The 19,138-nt window shown below is 54.4% G+C and overlaps 1 protein-coding gene across 2 annotated transcripts in view; it reads right to left on the bottom strand.

Annotated features, from left to right (window-relative positions):
• The window catches only part of ADARB2 (adenosine deaminase RNA specific B2 (inactive)), a 339,341-nt gene that overhangs the window by 198,217 nt on the left and 121,986 nt on the right, over positions 1 to 19,138 (bottom strand). The gene's annotated exons all lie outside the window — the stretch shown is intronic.

The following is a 19,138-nucleotide window of genomic DNA, read 5'->3' as shown; positions in this document are numbered from 1 at the left end:
CCTTCCTGCTTCTGCCGAGGCGGCAGAGGGAGCACAGGCCGTCCTGGCCCGGGCAAGGGCGCGTTCCCTCCGCGCCGCCAGACGCCAGGTGGCTGCTGACATCGGGAGATTACTGTTTTAATCATTAATTACCAAATAAATGTCACTTTGCTGGTACAATATATGCAGTGATTTCTGTCATAAATTGACATCTGTAAGTCATAAATTGCTTAGTTTTAGCTGCTTTTAATTGCTGCGTTTTCCCCAGCTACATGGCGCACGCGTCTTGGATGAGGTTCAAACCTCTGTGGCTTCTGAGCGCCGGCGATCAGTTATGCCAGCGACGGGCTGTGCAGGGCCGGGGGCTCGGGGCTCCGGGCGAGGGGGGCAGCCCGGCCCCATCACGGCGGGGAGAGCTCCTTTAATCAGAGAGCTGATCCTGGGGGGCCGACCGGGCTTCGTCTCCACCCGGGGCCTGGCCTGGACTCCGTGGCGCCCCGCCCTCTGCACCCCCAGCCCCTGGGGCAGTGGCCTCTGTCCGGGTGACTTGCCCTGTGGCTCTGCGCCTCGGCCTGGCCTGTGAGGTCAGCTCCCTACCCCCAGCTTCTCCTGTTGAAACGCTCAGTGGGTTTGATCTCCTTCTGGGGCCCTCACGAGAGCCACCAACCAGCATCCCTCCAGGACGCCGACCGTGCGGCCTGCTGCACCTTCCCCTATGGACGCCTGATGCCCCAGCCCTCCCGCAACCCGTGTCCCTCCGTTGTCCCCCCGGCTGTCCCAAGCAGGGGGGCTCTCCCTCCCTGAGTCTCTGGAGGTCGGCTGGAGCGGCTCAGCCTTTCCAGGTCCGGGCAGCACCTGCGTCCCCATCGCCACTCCCATAAGGTCCTTCCAAGTGTCAGCAACGGGCCCCGGGGGCCTGTCTTCCTCTCAGTTCTAGGATAACCTCAGGGCTTCATCATTAAAAGGGCGTATATCTTTTTTTTAAAAAAAGATTTTATTTATTTATTCATGAGAGACACAGAGAGAGACACACAGAGAGAGAGAAAGAGAGAGAGAGAGAGAGAGAGGCAGAGACCCAGGCAGAGGGAGAAGCAGGCTCCCTGTGGGGAGCCTGATGTGGGACTCGAACCCAGGACCCTGGGGTCACACCCTGAGCAGAAGGCAGATGCTCCACCGCTGAGCCTGCCAGGTGTCCCAAAAGTGCATGTACCTTAAGGACAGTTTGTGGCTCAGTTGTCCTTTCTAGGAAAACTGGGGGCTCATGGCATGTTGGCCACTACACCTGTGATTTCTGGAAGTGAACGAGCAGTTCGGCCAAGGAACCTCCACCCCCCCAGGGGGAAGCAGGCGCCGCCAGGAAGCCCCCTGCCCACCTGCCCATCCTTCCCTCCCCCGGCCTGCATGGGGGCCTCCCCCTAGAGCGGCTCCTGGGGACCCCTCTAAACCGCCACCTCGTGCCCTGTGTCCCGGCAAGTGGGCAAGCAGGACGCATGGCAGAGTGTTCAAGGGTTGGGCAAGCAAGGGGTGCTCTTGCCAGCACGCCCCTCCTTGTGACCTCACCGGGCCTGCATTCTCGGGGGGCTTTCAAGCCCTGACGCAGGACAAACGAGGTCTAAATGTCCACCCGTCACCGTGCCCGCAGCTAATGATATCGCATGTACTGCGCACTTGACACTGCTAAGAGGGTTGACCTCATGTTGAGTGTTCTCATTGCAAAATACCAATATTAATATTAATAAAATAATAAAAGGGGGTAGAGAGGACTCTGGGAGGCCATGGGCACGTGCGTGCCTTGGTGGTGGCGGCGTCGTGCGTGTGTACGTGTCCCCAGACTACCGAGCTGTCCGCATCAAATATGTACAGCATTTTAGGTCAATTATACATCAATGAAGTACTTTGACTATAAATAAACAAAGGCCGTAGTATTGTCTCAGAGTTCAGCGGAGAGGGATGAAGGCTCTGAGGCTGGCAGGGCCTTGTCGGGGGCTCCGAGGTGCTGCGTGCAGGAGACGCTGGGTCAGCGAGGCTCCACGGGCGGAGCAGGGGTTGTGCTGAATTTTGCGAGTGCTCGCCCTCAAAGCTGACCCTGGACGCAGGCCTCACGACCCCCTGGATGCCCGTGAGCGCTGCGAGGCCCTGCGTCTCCTAGGATCCCGCGAGCACCTTGGGGTGGGACGTCCCCGGGACAGAGGTCGTGGGTGGGGAGCTCAGCCCAGACGCCAGAGGACGTCCACCCACCGTGAACGCCGGCGGGTCTCAGGACATGCGATCCCTGCTGGATGTGGCCTGCGCGGGGCTGAGCTAACTGCCACTCCAGCCGCTAACACTGAGTAGCAGGGTCTTGTTGGGATCCCGACTGGGGGCACGAGCACCAAGCCGGTGGCGGTCGGGGAACAAGCAGAGAGGCTGGGAGAATGGGTCACGCTCGGCCCCTGCGTGGTTTTGCCAGGGGGCCTACCGCACGGGGCTGTAGAAAATCTAGGATTCTCTGTAGATGGGACGGATGCTTCATCTTGAGGCGGGAAAGAACCGTGACGGGCCTGAGGAAGGGAGGCGGCGACACAGGCCACCGGGCTCTAACACCTCTGCCTCAGTTTCCCAGCTAGCACAGGGAGCACTTGGGTGCCCAACTCCATTAGCTTTCTCCCCCCAGGAGTCCCTTTTCCCCTTGGCCCCAGGGAGCACCCCATCCCCTGTGGTTCTCCCAAGAGCCCAGCGGGATCCTCCTCTCCACCCCTGTGGCCGCTGAGGTGCTGCTGAGAGGTAGTCAGCAGAAGCCACTGAATGAATGAACGATGACGAACACAATGGGGGCCTCTGCAGAGCAAGCAGGCCCTTCCCTGTGGGGACAAACACGCACAAGGTGGGGGACACGGAGACAGAGACACGAGCTCTTCCTGGGTCGGTAGGGCATCATGTTCGGTCCAAACTGAATTTTTTTTTTATAGTAGTTTCAGGTTCACAGGGAAACTGAGCGGAAGGTACAGAGACCCCCACATACACCCCCGTCCGCCGGACGCACAACCTCCCCATTATCATCACCGCCACCCCCATGGTACATCCGTTACCAGGGATGAGCCCGTGTGGACGCGTTGCGTCACCTGACTCGAGAGTCTACACCGGCTCACCCTGGTGATGTGCATCTCGGGGTCTGGATGGATGCATGACATGCATGTGTCATCACAGCATCCCTGGGCCCCCCGCCCCATAGGCCGCCCCCCGACCCCACCTGTTCACCCCCAGCCCCTCCCGGATCTTTTCCCGCAGTGCCTTTTCCGGATCATCCTGCAGCTGGAACCCTGTAGCGTGTAGACTTCTCAGATTGGCTGCTTTGGCCGAGTCCTGTGCACTGTGTGGGTTCCTCCACATACAACATCTGATTTTAATGACATTATCATTGATTTTTTAAAAAATTTCTGTCTTTTTACCAGGTCCTATTGCTTCATAAGAAGGTCAGTATCTGTTGATTTAACCCCTTGTAATGTTTGATTCTACCCCGAGCATGTAGGGCGACCCGTGGTCTGGTTGCCTGGGGGCAGATCTCATGGATACCCCCTTCCCCGCCCCGTGACGGTTTCCTTTTTACACACATCCCCTTGGCCAGTCCCCAGTAGGTTCGAGGTTCGGGCAACGAGTACATGGTCATCCATCGTCACTGTGGACGTGTGTCTCTTTGAAAGGACGGGACTAGGAAATTGTTCCTTCTTCCCGGTAATCTTAATTTCTCTTCCCAAAAAGCTGCTGCTCCGAAGAACGGGTGCCTGGAATCCCGGTCGCGTGCCCTCATGAGCTGCACGCGGTCAGTTTTACCGGTTAGTGGGTAGTTTACCGTGGGAGGGACAGTGCACTTCCCTTCCGGTGAACCCACGACCGAGCATCTCAGGGATGTTGACCGTCCAGTAGCAGAGGCTGCTCTTCTGGAGCAAGTGCAGCTGTGATCGTCAGCTGACAGCCAGCGTCACTTAGCCAGGTACGGCAATTTGTACTCTGAACCCGAGTGCGAGTCACACACTTTGCACTTACCCGTATGCCACACGCGACCCTCTGTAGCCTGTACGGAGCCATCCGACTGCTACGACCTTTGGTTGCTCTGATGCTGTGTGTTCTTTTCTTTAAAACCGGCTCATATAAAAACTATATTCTTTTATTTTTTAAAACTATATTCTTTTAAATTCTATTCCCTAGGTAAGGAGATTTTTATGAACATTTAATGATACGATCACGATCCACTCAAAAAAGAGTAAGAGAAGCAGATATATAAGTACGGAAGACTCCCATCAGGAAAGAAAATAGGAGCTCTGGGGCAGAAGGCACACGATTTATGTGAGGATTCTTTCTCCTTTAGGCTTCAGAGCTGGTGCAGGGAATTGCAGGCTTTGCAAACTGAAGGAGTGAAGGACTAGATGGTATCACTAGATCCAGCGATTGTAAGTATTGCTGATTAAAGTTCCTTCTGATAATCACAAGATGTCTATGAGGTCTTCTTTTTTTTAAGATTTTATTTATTTATTTGAGAGAGAGAGAGAGAGAACGAGAGAGCAGTGTGCAAGCTGGGGTTGGGGGGTGGATGTTAGGAAAAAGGAGGAGCAGACTCCCTGCCAGCGCAGAGCCTGATGCAAGGGTTCCACCCCAGGACCCTGAGATCATGACCTGAGCCAAAATCAAGAGTCAGGCACTTAACCGACTGAGCCCAGTGCCCTACAGGTCCCCTCTTGAAAGAATCCCAGACCTCACAATTCTGTGTGAGCATTTGGAAGCAGTTGTCTGGCCTCTTGGAAACCCACCCCCGGGCTTCTGAATGCTTTTCTAAGAAAACCCAACACAACCCTGTGCATTCCAGGCTTTTTCCCCCAACGTTTGCTAAACTTCGGACACATGAGCTCCCTTGTGCGGCGCAGTGGTCACCCCAGCCCCTGCCTAGACAGCAGGAGTCGGTTCCCCAGACCTGGCGCCGTTCTGCAGCCTCAGCTCAACCTTCAGACATCCCGCGGTGTGACCAGGCCCACTCCCTGCTCGCTGCCCACTGCTCTGCCCACCGCCGCCCCTCGGGATGGGCTCCTGCTCTGCAAGGCCAGCAGCCCTCTTCGGGGAGGCGCAGTTCTCGGACTCTGTGCTTCCCCAGCTCTGCCCCGACACCCCCAGAGCACGGCCATGGATGCACTTCATGACGACGCTTTAATGACGTCACTCCGTCAACGACACATCCAAGTGCTCAGTGTCTTGGACAGCGGTGTCTCACCCCTGCTTCCCGACGAGGATTCGCACATTGCCCCACGCGTGGTGGGGGCTCGAGAGCATTTCTGAAGGGACGGCGGCTTCTCGGACGAGGAAGTGGGTCCCAGAACGGCTGAGTACCTCACCTGACCCCAGGCTGCTTAGCAGCCTCAGCGACTTCCCCCGGGACGCCCAGGACTGGTCTCTGAATGACACTCAGACACCACAGCGCAGAGCGCGACCCCGTCCGGAGCAGCTCTGTGTGGCTCACGAACCCGTGCTGTGGCACCCGCTCTAAGTGAGCGGGACACTTCGCAGCTTAGATGGGAGGCGTGCCCAGGTCATCAGGCCTTAAGCTGCCCCGAGGCCTGCAGAAGCTGGAGCCTGGGGGGCAATGGCAGAGGCCGTGCTTTGACTCTGGATGCACTTCTCTAGAGGAACCTGGGGTCGGAGAGGAAGCGCTCAGGCGAGGGGACCCGCACCGGCCAGAGACCAGGGTGCCTGGAGGGACACTTGCACAGGGTCTCTGTTAAGAGGGCTCCACCCAAAGTCAATGTCACGCCAATCGGCCTGGGGGAACTGAGCCTCGGAGTAGAGTTTGTGGTTTTAGTAAACGGCCCTTTGCCTAGTTACTAGTTTACGAACTACAAAAGAAGAGGAGGGAGGGGGAGGAGGGGAGAGAGGAAGGAGGGGAGGCGCAGGAGGAGGAGGATCAGGGGAGGAGGGGAAGGAGGAGGGACACAAAGAGGCAGGTGGTCTTCGAGGAGGAGGTACCACGTCACTCTTCTCTGAAGCGTCTGAAAGCGATGCTTGGGAAAAGGTGAGTATGTGCGATTTACTAACACCTGTGCCAAGCTCCCGAAATGTTGACTTTTGCCCCCAAAATGATTACTTTTTTTTTTTCAAAATGATTACTTTTTTAAAAAAATTGATGCACCAGTTGGAGGAAGCATGCACGTTAGGCTCGCCCTTCACCTTGGGCCCCTCCGGCAATTTTACCCCCCACCTCCACCCCAGAGGGGTAAGAGTGATGGACTAGATGACCGGGAACAGCCTGAGTCGGGACAGGGGTCAGGGGAAGGGGTGGGAGACAGACGGACAGAGGAGACTGGAATCCGGAATTCATGTGCTGACTCATCACACCTGCGGTGACCGTGTCAACGGCGTCACCCCTCGCACAGCTCCGCCCCCACGAGCTGTCTGCAGAAGCCCCGGCCTGGCCAGCGTGCCACGGAGGGGATGGCGGTCTTGGTTCCCCCCGAGCAGGAGCGGGGCTGGCACAGCCTAGTTGGTGATACACCGCGCGGCCAGCGAAGCCTGCCTCTGGGCCCACACGCAGCCTATTTTTCAGTTTCTAATTTTATTCTTAAATTCCATTGCGATGAGCTGCAGAGGAGGAAGCCTTAGGAAATGAATATTTTTACCTGAGCACCTGTCTCCCTATTAAAAATTAGATGTATCCATTCGCCGCATCTTCAAATCAGCTAAGGATTTAATTGCCTATAAATCTGATCATCTTTACCTTAGTATTCTAGACACAGAGAAATTATTTTCTGAGAATATCAGGATTTTTTCCCCTTGAAATGCATTATGCTGCTGGTTTTATAAGATATGACGCTCAAGACTTTCTTGTAAATGACTTCTTGAAAGAATGGCAGAAATGGGGGCTGCTTGTTTTTTATTCCTACATTTCCATATACTGCCTTGGGATATTGGCAATTACTATTTAAATCAAAAAGGAAGCTAAGAATAATTTTCATCGTTCATCATTGTTTTCTTCCTTGAATACATTACTAAATCACCCCTGAGAACCGCATTCTGGAAGTAAGAGTTCACTCTGTGCATAAAAAACTTCATACATGTTGGTCTGTAGCAGCAAGAACGAGCGTTCTTTTCTCGTGCACATATGTCTAGATATTTTTAAATTACCACCAAACTCTAGTATAACATACTTTTATCTAATTTTTAAGATTTTTAAAAAAAAATTTTAAGATTTTATTTCTTTTTATTTTTTATTTTTATTTATTTATTTACTTTTTAAAAGATTTTATTTATTTATTCATGAGAAACACAGAGATGTGTGTGAGAGAGAGGCAGAGACACAGGCAGAGGGATAAGCAGGCTCCATGCAGGGAGCCCGATGTGGGACTTGATCCCGGGACTCCAGGATCACGCCCTGGGCCGAAGACAGGGGCCAAACCGCTGAGCCACCCAGGGATCCCGAGATTTTATTTCTTTTTAAATAATTCCTTCACTGAACATGGGTCTCGAACTCACGATCCTGAGGTCAAGACAATCTCCACCGACTGAACCAGCTGGGTGCCCCCAACTTATATGTTCTTAGAGGCAGTCTGCTATGATGTGTTTAATCGTGAGGTGTTGTCTTCTAACGGTATTTCTGGGTGCTGAGTGGGCCATGCTGGAAGGGGTTTAGGGTCCAGCAGATCAAGGCTGGGATCGGATGTTTTGGTAAATGCACTGGAAATGCTTTTTCACTGAGCTGTGTCTCGGCCTGGGGACCTTCCTTCATGGGGCGCTTAGCTGTTTAGCACCAACGTGGGGGCCGTGGCATGGTAGGTGCTCAGTGAGCCCTCCAGCAACCCGTGAAGGTGGGGGACACATGCCTCCCTCCTACATGGGCGGCCCTGCAGCGGACATGTGCCGAATCTGCCTGTGTCTTCCTGGAGGCCCGTGTTGAGGCGCTACCTTATTACCCTGGGTGATGCTGACATGGGGTGTCCTCAGCACCTGCCCGCTGGGTTGGCGTGTGAGTCGTTACCCTAGAAGGGCCACACTTGTGATGGGACGGCCAGTCTGACACTCGCACAGGACGAGGATGGGGCAGCGTGGGGACAGATGGGAGGTGGAGGAGGTTGAGGGTGCAGAGCGCGGGGGACGACGACAGCCTCTTGGCTCTTCCAGGAGGCTCGGGCGGGGGTGGGGGCTGTTTCTTTTTCTGGAAATGTTAGCCATTTGACGTTAATGATGAAAATGAAGAACAAGGCTGGTTTAATTGTATAATTAAAAAAAAAAATCACGTCACAATGAATCTGGGCCATAACTCGGAATGAATATCCACTGAGTTTGGATGGGAAATCTGCCTCTCAGATGATATGGGTTTGGGGTCTTCTTGGTTTAATGGAATTAAATCAATTCTGTGTGTTTGTTCCAATAAATAAGCGTTGACTGATGTGAAAGAATCAATGTTTCTAAGAATAATTTCAAATGTGCTCCAAGTGAAGATACATTTAAAAGTAGGACCACGTCCTAAAGCTGCTCTGTGGTGGGTCCCGCCTGGACGGGTGTTCGTTCCCCGTGGCAGCACCGTACTTGCCGTGAGGCGCGGCGACCACGATCCTTAAATCAGATAGCCGACTTGAGAAGTGGGACTTTTGATCTGCCTTTATTTTCCTTAAAGCCGATATGACAGGTTTTGTTTGTGGTTTCATAAAAATATGTACAGAGTGCTTGTTGCAAACTATAATTTATCCCAGGCCTCTCTGCTTTCCCTGGCATTTTCTCTTTCTACGTTGAGGCTACACACAGACTAACAACGTGCCACCGCCCAAATCAGCAAACCACCGGGATCCGAAACGTGCTCCTGCTGAAGGTGAACGACGAGCACGTCTGCGGGGGGGCCCCCTTCTGTCTCCACCTGTCCCTCCTCCGGCCCCGAGCACCTCGCGACCCGCCTCGCACACACGCTGTCTGCCCCCAGCCTTCCTTCAGGGCTTTCTGTGACAAACCATCTCTGGTACAGCACAGCCAACCAGGCTATGAACCAGGCTCTGTGTGACCGCAGGGGGAAACTGAGTCACCCAGCCTGGGTTTTGGTCTGCACAGTGTCCCTTGAGAAGGCCGTCTACTGCCGCTCCTACTGCCCGCTGAGCCCACCGTAATCAGCCCCTCAAACTGGTGGCCAAGGCGTATGATGGAAGGGATTTTTTCCCTGGACATATGATGGAAGGTCCGCTGGATAGGCAGTCAGGGTGCTCTGTGCCAGCCCTCCTGCCAGCACGGCCAGATTGCTTGGGCTTTGGGGACCCCTGGCCCTTACTCCCAGACAATGCTACTCCTACCTCCTTGATGGACTCCCTGGTCTGTCTGAGCGAGCTCTTGGAAAGAAACAAGATGTGCGCACGGTAAGGCTCGGCCGGTACCAGACGCTGCGCTTCCCGAGGGCAAACCTGGGCCGGCCTGGACTTTAGAAGGGAGAGGAGAGCGCTCTCCTCAAAGGGAGCATGTGTCAGCAGCCTCCAGGGCTGTTCTCGCCCAGGGTGTCACCTGGGACCAGCGCTCCTGGGTGAGAAGGAAGCTGGTGCGAGTCACGCCCATGCCAGCAAACCGGACGCCCGGCAAGACTGACACATGACATACCGCACAGGCCAGCGTCCCGTTGGTTGGAACCCCACACACGTCCCAGAGGGACCGGGTGACCCAGAAGCAGCGTTCACAGCAGGCCTTGGAGGAGGTGTGGGGCCGGGGAGCAGGGGTCCTTGCCAGTCGGGGAGGTGGGGAGGGGGAGCAGCTCAGGTGGGTGGACAGTCGGGAGGGGGTGCCCAGGGCCTGCCCACCGCCCTCTCCTGCTCACAGCGGTCAGGACTCCACCTGCGCCCGACGGAGGCACCTGGTGCTCCTGAGCGGACGGTGCTGACACGTGGTGTAGCTTTAGGGGAAGAAACAGGCTGAGCAGATGCAGGGGAAGGAGGAAACAAGGGGACCTCGGGAGGTTGCCGGGGCGGCCGTAACCGACACCCCAACCAGGGGGCTCACAGAACAGACATTCACTGTCCCCCATCCTGGAGGCTGGAGCCTGCGGTCCGGGGGGCAGGGAAGGTGTCCCTGAGGCCTCCATCCTGGGCGTGCGGACGCCGTCCCCTCCCTGGGTCCCCACGTGGCAGTCCCTCTGCACGTGTCTGTGTCCTGATCTCTTCTTATAAGGACCCCAGCCACACTGGATTGGGGTCCATCCTAGTGACCCCGTCTTACCTTAGCCATCTCTTCAAAGACCCCATCTCCAAACACGGTCATGTTCTGAGGTCTTGGGGTTAGGGTTACACACAAGAACTTGGGGGACACAATTCAGCGGGGACAGGCTACGCGCTACCTGGCACGTGGTGGGAGGAGCCTACGGTGCAGGGTGACCGGGAAGCCAGGGCTCCTGGATGCGTCCTTGCCAGCGAGGCCACCAGGAGACCCAGGAACACAACGACCCACAGAGAAACAACCCGACGGGAGAATCTGGGAAGTCGCTTTTTAATCGGCAACACAGGTCTCTAACTTCCCCTTACAAGTTATTAAACTGAATTGGTTTTGTGGATGAATTAAGATTATTGATAGAGCAGAATGAATCAATAGCAGTAAAACCTTAATAAGTCGTGCTAATTAATTCACCCCTCATGGAGCGGCTTGCCCGGGACTGGATTTTATGAGCAGAGCAATTCTGTTTTTGTTTTTCAAAAGAAGAAGAAGGAGAAGAAAGAAAAAACCCGAAAGCTAATATATTCCCCTGGCTGCTTAAGGAGCTGCTATAAATTAATGGCCAGACTGCTTAGCTCATTAAAAAGGTAGTGGTTTGATTCTGTATTCTCACTGCTGATTATTTTCTGGTAGGAAGAAATGTATGACTCGTTAGTGCCAGCTCGCAGGTGGTCATCACAGCGAATAATGGGTCCTAAAGACACGGAGCAGCCCGTTTGGCAGCAGAGAAATAGGCAGAGCGACAGTAACCTGCGTGTGAGCGCCGCGCAGATGTGCGTCTGTGGGGTCGTCTGCGGGGGGGGGGTGCACCCACTCCACGCCCCCAGGGTTTCCCCCTTCTCGCACCTGCTGATGCACCTGTCTGGGCTGTTGGCCAGGTGGTGCCCTTGGGCAGGTGGACGAGTCGGTTGGGGGGCTGGGTGGGGTCAGGAGGCGCGGGGTTTCCAGATGGGACCCCCCCCCAAGGTTGGAGGGGCTGCGTCTCCCTGAACCACCCGCCTTCCATCCCTCACCCCGTGTCTGTTAGGGCCCAGCACCAAGGGGACCTCTCGGGGCTGCTGGAAGGGGGGTGGGGGTGCTGAGGAGATGGAGTGTGTGATCCCCTCCCACATCCCTCTGGGGAGGAGCCGGGAGGCACTGTGTGGGGGTTTTCCCGTGAGCCGGTGACCCCGGGTGCTGTTCACGGCCCACGGGATGGTTCCCAGGCATGTTGTGTGTGGCCTCCGAGGGGCGATGTTCGGGTCCCACAGCCGCAGGTGAGTCGGGAACTGGACCATCACGGTTTGGGCTCCGTCCTGCCCCTAAGAACCGTGGGTCCTGGGGCAGCCACCCCCTCGGGGCCTGTGTGCCCCCTGGGACGCAGGGCGGGCAGGAGCGTGTGCAGCGTTGCTGGGAGGTGAGCGGGGTAAGGGGCACGGTGCCCACTCGCTGCAGGATGCGGGGCCAGCAGGCGCTCATTCGGTCCCTCTGCTGTCCACCCCCCCCCCCCGAAAGTTCCCCGCCGTGGAGCATACAAAGCTACTCCAGACACAACAACTCAAGTAACCGCATTAGCAGATGCCTTGGTGGGGGTGGGGGGGACCTACTGCGGCCCAGGACGGCAGCTGCCAGACCGAGGGCAGTGCGGGACGCCCCCGACCGTGAGTTCCGGGCGAACCGCAGGCAAATGTAGCGGCCACTTCTCAGGGCAGCTCGCTGGGCGGGAGCCAGGACCCCAGCGTGAAGGTGACCACAGCAGGTAGGCCGCCGGCCCTACACCTCCCAGGTCACAGACACCACCTGGTGTCTTGCCCCTGTTACCAATAAATACAGAACAAACTTTTTTTTTTGGCTAAAATTTTCGTACATTTTTGCACGGCAGGACCAAGACTGGGGTGTCCCCGGGTAGCAGAGCCCGTGAGCCAGGCTGAGGTGGATGAGTGGGGGCCGGCGGAGCAGAGGCGGGTGGCGGGCGGGGGACTGGGGCGCAGGCTGAAGGCTTAGTCCAGTGGGAGCCGAGGTGCTCAGACCAGGGGCCTGGCTGCCAGGCGGGCAGAATGGGGAGGCACCCAGGGGACGAGGCCTCTGAGCCTCCGCTGCCTCAGTTTACCCCACTGCCCAGCCCCGCCTGGCTTGCATCTCTATGTGCATTCCCTTCTCTGCAGCTCATTGGAGGGAGCTATGCAGTGTGCGAGTCCCGCCCTGGCCGCCCGTCGTTGGCGAGAGGTGGGGTTGCCCTGCAGACCCCGAGGCCCCCCACGCCAGCTTGCTGAGGTCCGGCTCACACTCACTTCCACGGCTTATTCGCGTAACTTCTGCATTTTATTGAAGAAAGACGAAGACAGGGAGTTGCAGGATACACATGACTTGAGGGAAAGTTGCCGAGCACGTCGGGGCACTGTGTCCAGCCGCCATGCACACCCTACTGTGCGTTTGGGGAAGCGGCTTCGTTCTGAGTCACTTGGGAGGCAGTCGGGGACTGTGGGGGCCCCCGTGCTCCCCGCACTCTGCTTGTCTACACGGAGCCCGAACGCCCCGTAACGATGAAGACAGTCGGGGAAGAGCGACCACACGACACGGAGACCTCGACCCCGGGGCAGCTCCGACCTCATGACCCGCCCTTCGCTCCCGTCCGGACCCTCCCTGCACCGAGTCTGCTCTCGGGTTCTCCCAGTGTGACCCCTCTCGGTTGCGCGTGACACGTCTTCCTGAAGCAGCCGACCCTGTCCAGCGGTCCATGCAGCCCCCCTGCCTGGTCCCCAATGGACACATGTTGTGCCCTGTTTACGGAGACACTGTCTCCCTCCATAAACCACGGGATTTGCAGGTGGGTCGACCAGACGCACAAGCGATCGTCTATTAGGGAACAAGGCATTCTAGTTGTTTCTGTTGTTGCCATAGTTCCAAAATGGCAGAGAAGTCTGCTGGTGGCGTCTCTGCCCCGGCCTTCCTTTTGGCAATGAAGACATTAGTCTCAAAGACGTTAGTTTTAGATCAGTTTTAGCATCATAGCAGAATTGAGCGGGAGGTACCAGAGGGTTTGTCTACGTTTGCTTGTGGGCAGTGCGGGGGGATGCCAACCATCTCCGTGCGTGCAGGGAGCCTTCGCCCCGAGAGCAGGAGCTCCGAAACCAGCCAGCCTGGGGCCCGGCGTGACCGTGCACGGGCTCATGGCCTCAGTGCACGTCTGCGAGATGGAACAATGGGGTCGCTTCTGAGTGTTTCACAGTATCTCCTCCTGGGCTCTTCCGTGTGAGTCTCAGTGACTCTGCGTGTGTCTGTCCCTATACGTGTATTTCTGTCTCTTAAACTGAAGTATAATCATCGCACGATGTTATCTTCGTTCTAGGTGTTGGGTGCATTGATCCCATACCCCATACACGATGCGGTGCTCACCCCGTAAGTGTGCCACCGTCTGCCCCCACACACCGCTAGTGCAGGATCGCTGGCTATGTTCCCCACGCTCTACTTCCCCTCTGAGTTACTGATCTATTTTGTAACTGGAAGTTTGTACCTTTTTAATTCCATTTTTTTCTTTTTTGCCCATCTCCTGACCCACCCACTTCCCGTCTGACCGCCACCAGTTTGTTTCCTGCATTTAAGAATCTGTAGGTTGGGCAGACCGGGTGGCTCAGTGGTTTAGTGCCACCTTCAGCCCAGGGCGTGATCCTGGAGACCGGGGATCGAGTCCTGCGTGGGGCTCCCTGCATGGAGCCTGCTTCTCCCTCTGCCTGGGTCTGTGCCTCTCTCTCTCTCCTCTCTGTGTTTCTCATGAATACATAAATAAAATCTTAAAAACAAAGAATCCGTAGTTTTTTTTTCTGTTTGTTTTGTTTTTTTAGATTTTGTATATAAGCAAAATCATATGACAATTGTCTTTCTCTGACGGACTGGTTTCACTTAGCATAATATACTCTAGGTCCACCCAGGTCATTGCAAATGGCCAGATTTTATTCTTTTTGATGGCTGAGTAATGCTCCCTCATCTAAATACACCGTGCCTTCTTTATCCATCCATCAGTTGATGGGCATTTGGGTTCTTTCCATAATTTGGTTATCATTGAAAATGCTGCTGTAAACATAGGGGTGCATTTATTTTTTCTTTTCTTTTCTTTTCCTTTCTCTTTTCTTTTCTTTCTTTCTTTCTTATTTATTTATTTTTTGCATTTATTTTTTTTGGCCTTTAATTTTTTTATTTTATATTTATTTATTTATTTATTTACTTTTTAATAATAAATTTATTTATTTATTTATTTATTTTTTTTTAATAAATTTATTTTTTATTGGTGTTCAACTTGCCAACATACAGAATAGCACCCAGTGCTCATCCGGTCAACTGCCCTCCTCAGTGCCTGCCACCCAGTTTTATTTTTTCGAGTTAGTGTTTTCATTTTCTTTGGACATATACCCAGTAGCAGAACTACTAGATCGTAGGGTAGCTAGCTGTATTTTTAATTTTTTTTGAGGAGCCTCCATACTGTTTTCCACATGGGCTGCCCCAGCTTGCATTCCCTCCCAGCTGCAGCAGTTAGACAAGATAAAGAAATAAGAGGCATCCCCTTTGCGGAGGAAGAAGTAAAACTATCACTCCTTGCAGATGACATGATACTATCCATAGAAAACCCTAAGACTCCACCAAAAAAACCATGAGAACTGACAAATGAATTCAGTTGAATCGTAGGATACAAAATTAATATGCAGAAATCTGTTGCGTTTCTGTACATTAATAACGAAGTAGCAGAATGAGAAATTAAGAAAACGATTCCATGTACAATTGTACCCAAAAGACTAAAATACCTGGGAATAAATTTAACCAAGAAGGTGAAAGACCTGTATTCTGGAAAGTATAAAACGCAGATGAAAGAAATTGAAGAGGACACAAAGAAACGGAAAGGCATCGCATGCTAACGGGTTGGAAGAACCAAAATGGTCAAAATGTCCACACCACCCCGAACAATCTAGGTTGAATGCAAGCCCTGTCCAAACACCCACATCATTTTTCACAGAACCGGAGCCAATAATGTTAAAACTTGGGTGGAAACCACGGAAGACCCCATATAATCGCCAGAGCAACGGCAAGAACCAACAAACCCGGGAGCGTCACAATCCCAGATTTCAAGAGACCCCACAAGGCTGTAGGGATCCCAACAGTGTGGGCCTGGCACAAAAACAGGCCCCAGGTCATCAGAACAGAGGGGAGTCCAGAAAGCAGCTCCTGTCTATACGGCCTATTTGTCTACGACAAAGGAGGCAAGCCGACGCACGCGTGGCAAGGGCGATGCCCGCGGTGACAAGCCCACACCAGGCCTTGCAGCTGCGAAGCAGAGCGCACCTCCCTCCCCATCGCGGCCCACAGGGCACGGCTGGCACTGCAGCCGCACCCGTGGCTCTTGTTTGGGGTTGCTGCAGACCCCAGCCCCTTGCCAACCAGCTGTAACGTCCCGCTGGAGGGGCAGGCAGCCTGTTGAACAGGCTTGGGGCGGGCCCCCGTCTCACCTGCATGCTGACCGATGCATACAGGGGGGCCGTGGGGACCCGCTCAGCTCTGTGTCCACCCCAGCCATGCCCCCTGTCCTGGGGATGGGCGATCCCCGTCACAGAGCCGCCGTCAGCTGAAGGGGGCCACTCAGTCCCCCGCCCCATCAGGTGCTCCAGGTCATTAGGGCTCCAGGCCACCGAGCCACTGTGGATGACCCCAACCCTGCTGCATGTGCCATGGTGTGGGAAGCAAGCGGCTTCCCCTGCTGCCCTGGTTGCCCTGGTTGCCCTGACTGTCCCTGCGGAGATTTGCTCTTTGGGGGGATCTGACAAGGTCATGCAGCCACAGCGGACCGCATGGAGCCATTAAGAACAACTAAACCTGTGCATTTTTTCTCCTGGTGGGCTTTCCTTTCACCTGAGAGTAAGGACGCATGTCAGGCCAGGCCCACGGTAAAGATCCGTGGGGGCCTCGGGGGCCCAGCCGCTGACCCCCCTGCACGCGACTGTGTCCTCAGACTGCTGGCCTCCTGGTCCTCCTCCTCAACGGCCCCAAGTCCCCGCTTACAGGAAAGCCCGGCAGTCACGGCCCGGTGGGCCCGCCCTGCCTGGCTTCACATCCCCGCGTCCCGTCGGATGGAGCAGGAGACTCCCGGCTCTGCTCGCCTTCCTCACTCCACGGAAGAGCCCCCTTTGAGAGCGCACCCCAAGCTCTGGGCAGAGCCTGCTGTGTGGCTGCATGCCCACAGACTCCCCCTTGGTCCCCATGGTAATCCACGTCGCCCTTCCTCCCCATGAGCTGCTGGATCCTGCCTGTCGCCACGAGGTCATTGTTGGGTCGTGCTTTAATAACAGCCCCCACGATCCCCTGGAATCACAACCCCCGTGGCTTCCAGCCTTAGATCATCACCGACGAAGCCTAATTCTGCAGAGGCTGCATTTCAACATCAAATGCTCCGAAAAGTCTGCTCCCTACCCCAGGAGGCAAGTGAAACTTCACGCGCTGCACAGTAAGACGGTGCAAGGGGTCACCGTCCTACAAAGGTTGACAGAATTCTGTATCCCGACAGGACCTTTGATAACACGGGTATGATCTTAAGCATCTGCGGAGCTTCCCGTGTTACAAAGGGCTTCTGCATGTGGTCTGTTAGGCCGTCCTCCCTATTGCCCGGGGCGCGGATACGGCCGGAGATGCAGGCCTAAGGGAACAGGTGCCTCCCCAAGATCAAAAGTCGTGATGCGAAAGGGCCCTGGGGTCCTGCCCTCAAGGCTGGGATTTTCCACTCCCGGGCTGGCGACAATATACACGAGGACGCTGAGGCCGAGCCAGGCTGGCAGGAGCGCGCGGGGCCACGTGTCTGAGGGCCACACGTCTCGAACTTAAGAAGCCGAGACGCGGGGATCCCTGGTGGCTCAGCGGTTTAGTGCCGCCTTCAGCCCAGGGCATGATCCTGGAGACCCAGGATTGAGTCCCACGTCGGGCTCCCGGCGTGGAGCCTGCTTCTCCCCCTGCCTGCGTCTCTGCTTCTCTCTGTCTGTATCTCTCATGAATAAATAAATAAAATCTTAAAAAAAAAAAAAAAAAGAAGCCAAGACACGGAGGAGGGACGGTTGGGAGAGGCTCAGCCGACGTCCTCTGATGCACCTGCTGTCCCATTCCTTCCAGACGCGGGAGGCTGTGCTGGGAGCAGCGTGGCTGGGCCGGGCCGGTATCTCCAAGCACCTGTGGGATGGGGCCGCTGCCCTGATGTGACCTCCCCACGCAGTCACCCGACCTCCCGGGCGGTAAGTTCACGCCCCAGCCGGCAGGTGGGGACCAGGAAGTCCCTCAGGACCTTGGTCTTTCCAGTGAAAGCTGGATTTGCTTTTGCCTGGAAAGCCCCAAAAAAGGCCTCCCCCTGCCCCATCCCTGGCCCCAGACACACCACAGACTCCTGACTTCTCCCCCATGACTTATGTCAGCGACGCACAGCTGTCATTACAGTCGCGGGAGGCAAAAAAGAAATGTGTGCTGCACAAATGTGATTTCTATTCAAAAAGTAGCTTGGGTTCGTGAGTAGTAGGAGGGAATACATAAAACCGCTCCTTTATTAACTCGTTAAAATGTGAAACAATAAATAGAAATGAAATACAACGTAATGAAATCAATATATATAAGCTACGGTTGTTTTTAATTATAACTTAAATTAACCGGAGTATCTCTATTGTGGAAGAATTAATTTCCAAAACAAAAATGAAGTCTATAAAAGTATACTCAATTACATTGGGGAATTGCAAATTTTCTGTCTTCTGGCACTCAAAAGAGTTTGCTTTAAATTCTGGTTAAAATTATTATAGCTGCTTGTATATTCATTTCCCCTACCAAGGGTTCTCATCTCCTCTCTTGTTTACACATAATTTGGCTGTGCAATTGGTTTTCCTCTGAGCAAGGGTTTTGACCTCAAAAAAAAAATAATAATAATGATTTCTGGTATGAAGGCTCCTGAGTATTAATCTAGTTCTTTGGGCCTTCAGGGGTCCCTTTGGCAAGAGAAGGAGCCGCCGAAGCTTTACTCTCATCCAGGAAACAGAAGAGCTTGGTTTTATTTGTTTTAATATTTTGCTTCCTTGCTCATCGTGAAAAATAATGTTGAAAAGCACTGCATCCGTGGGGCTCATGATCGTCACCTGTGTTAGGTTTCAGCCAGAAGAAAACGATTGTGAGTGAACGTGGTTATGCATTAGGTGCATTTGCTGGCTGTTTTTTTTTTTTTTTTTTTTTTTAAATAATAGTCTCTTTTTTTTTTAAAAAAGATTTATTTATTTATTTATTTATTTATTTATTTATTTATTTATTTATGATAGAGAGAGAGAGAGAGGCAGAGACACAGGCAGAGGGAGAAGCAGGCTCCATGCAGGGAGCCTGACGCGGGACCCGATCCCGGGACTCCAGGATCACGCCCTGGGCCAAAGGCAGGCGCTGAACCCCTGAGCCACCCGGGGATCCCCTGCTGGCTGGTTTTGACCACGTTTTGCTCCTTATCATATGACGGGTGCTTACAAAGCCATGCGGGTAGCACGGGGGCGGGGGCTCACACTGAGGGTGCAAACGCCTTCCTTGTGTCCTCGCTGAACAATTTGGAAGACAGCATATTTTTTTTTCTGTTGCTCAACACTATTAGGACAGGGAAGAACTAAGCTAGCTCCGGGAAATCCTTGCTTCTGAACGATAAGACGGTGGGCCAGCGAGCATAGTTTCCGAGACCGCACCGGCTACCAAGCTCACTTCCAGACTCTCTGCACCTGCCAGCCGGCTCTGAGCCCTAAGGTCATGAACTCTGCCCAACCCGAGCAGCTGGCTGCCCTGCAGGACCTATGGGACAGTCAGCTGGCCCAGGCCCCAAACCCCTCCAATCCTCTGCTGTTCCCATTTTGAGGCCCTACAGATGCCGTGTCACGCGGTGTTCTCTGCAGCAAGCCTAATGAACTTTGCTTTGCTGTACCGGCAAGTCCTCTTTTGGTCTTTTCGG

This window comes from Vulpes lagopus, chromosome 8 (genome assembly GCF_018345385.1).
Source record: "Vulpes lagopus strain Blue_001 chromosome 8, ASM1834538v1, whole genome shotgun sequence".
Lineage (NCBI taxonomy): Eukaryota > Metazoa > Chordata > Mammalia > Carnivora > Canidae > Vulpes > Vulpes lagopus.
Note: the sequence above shows the minus strand (reverse complement) of the source record. Positions and strands in the feature narration are given on the sequence as shown.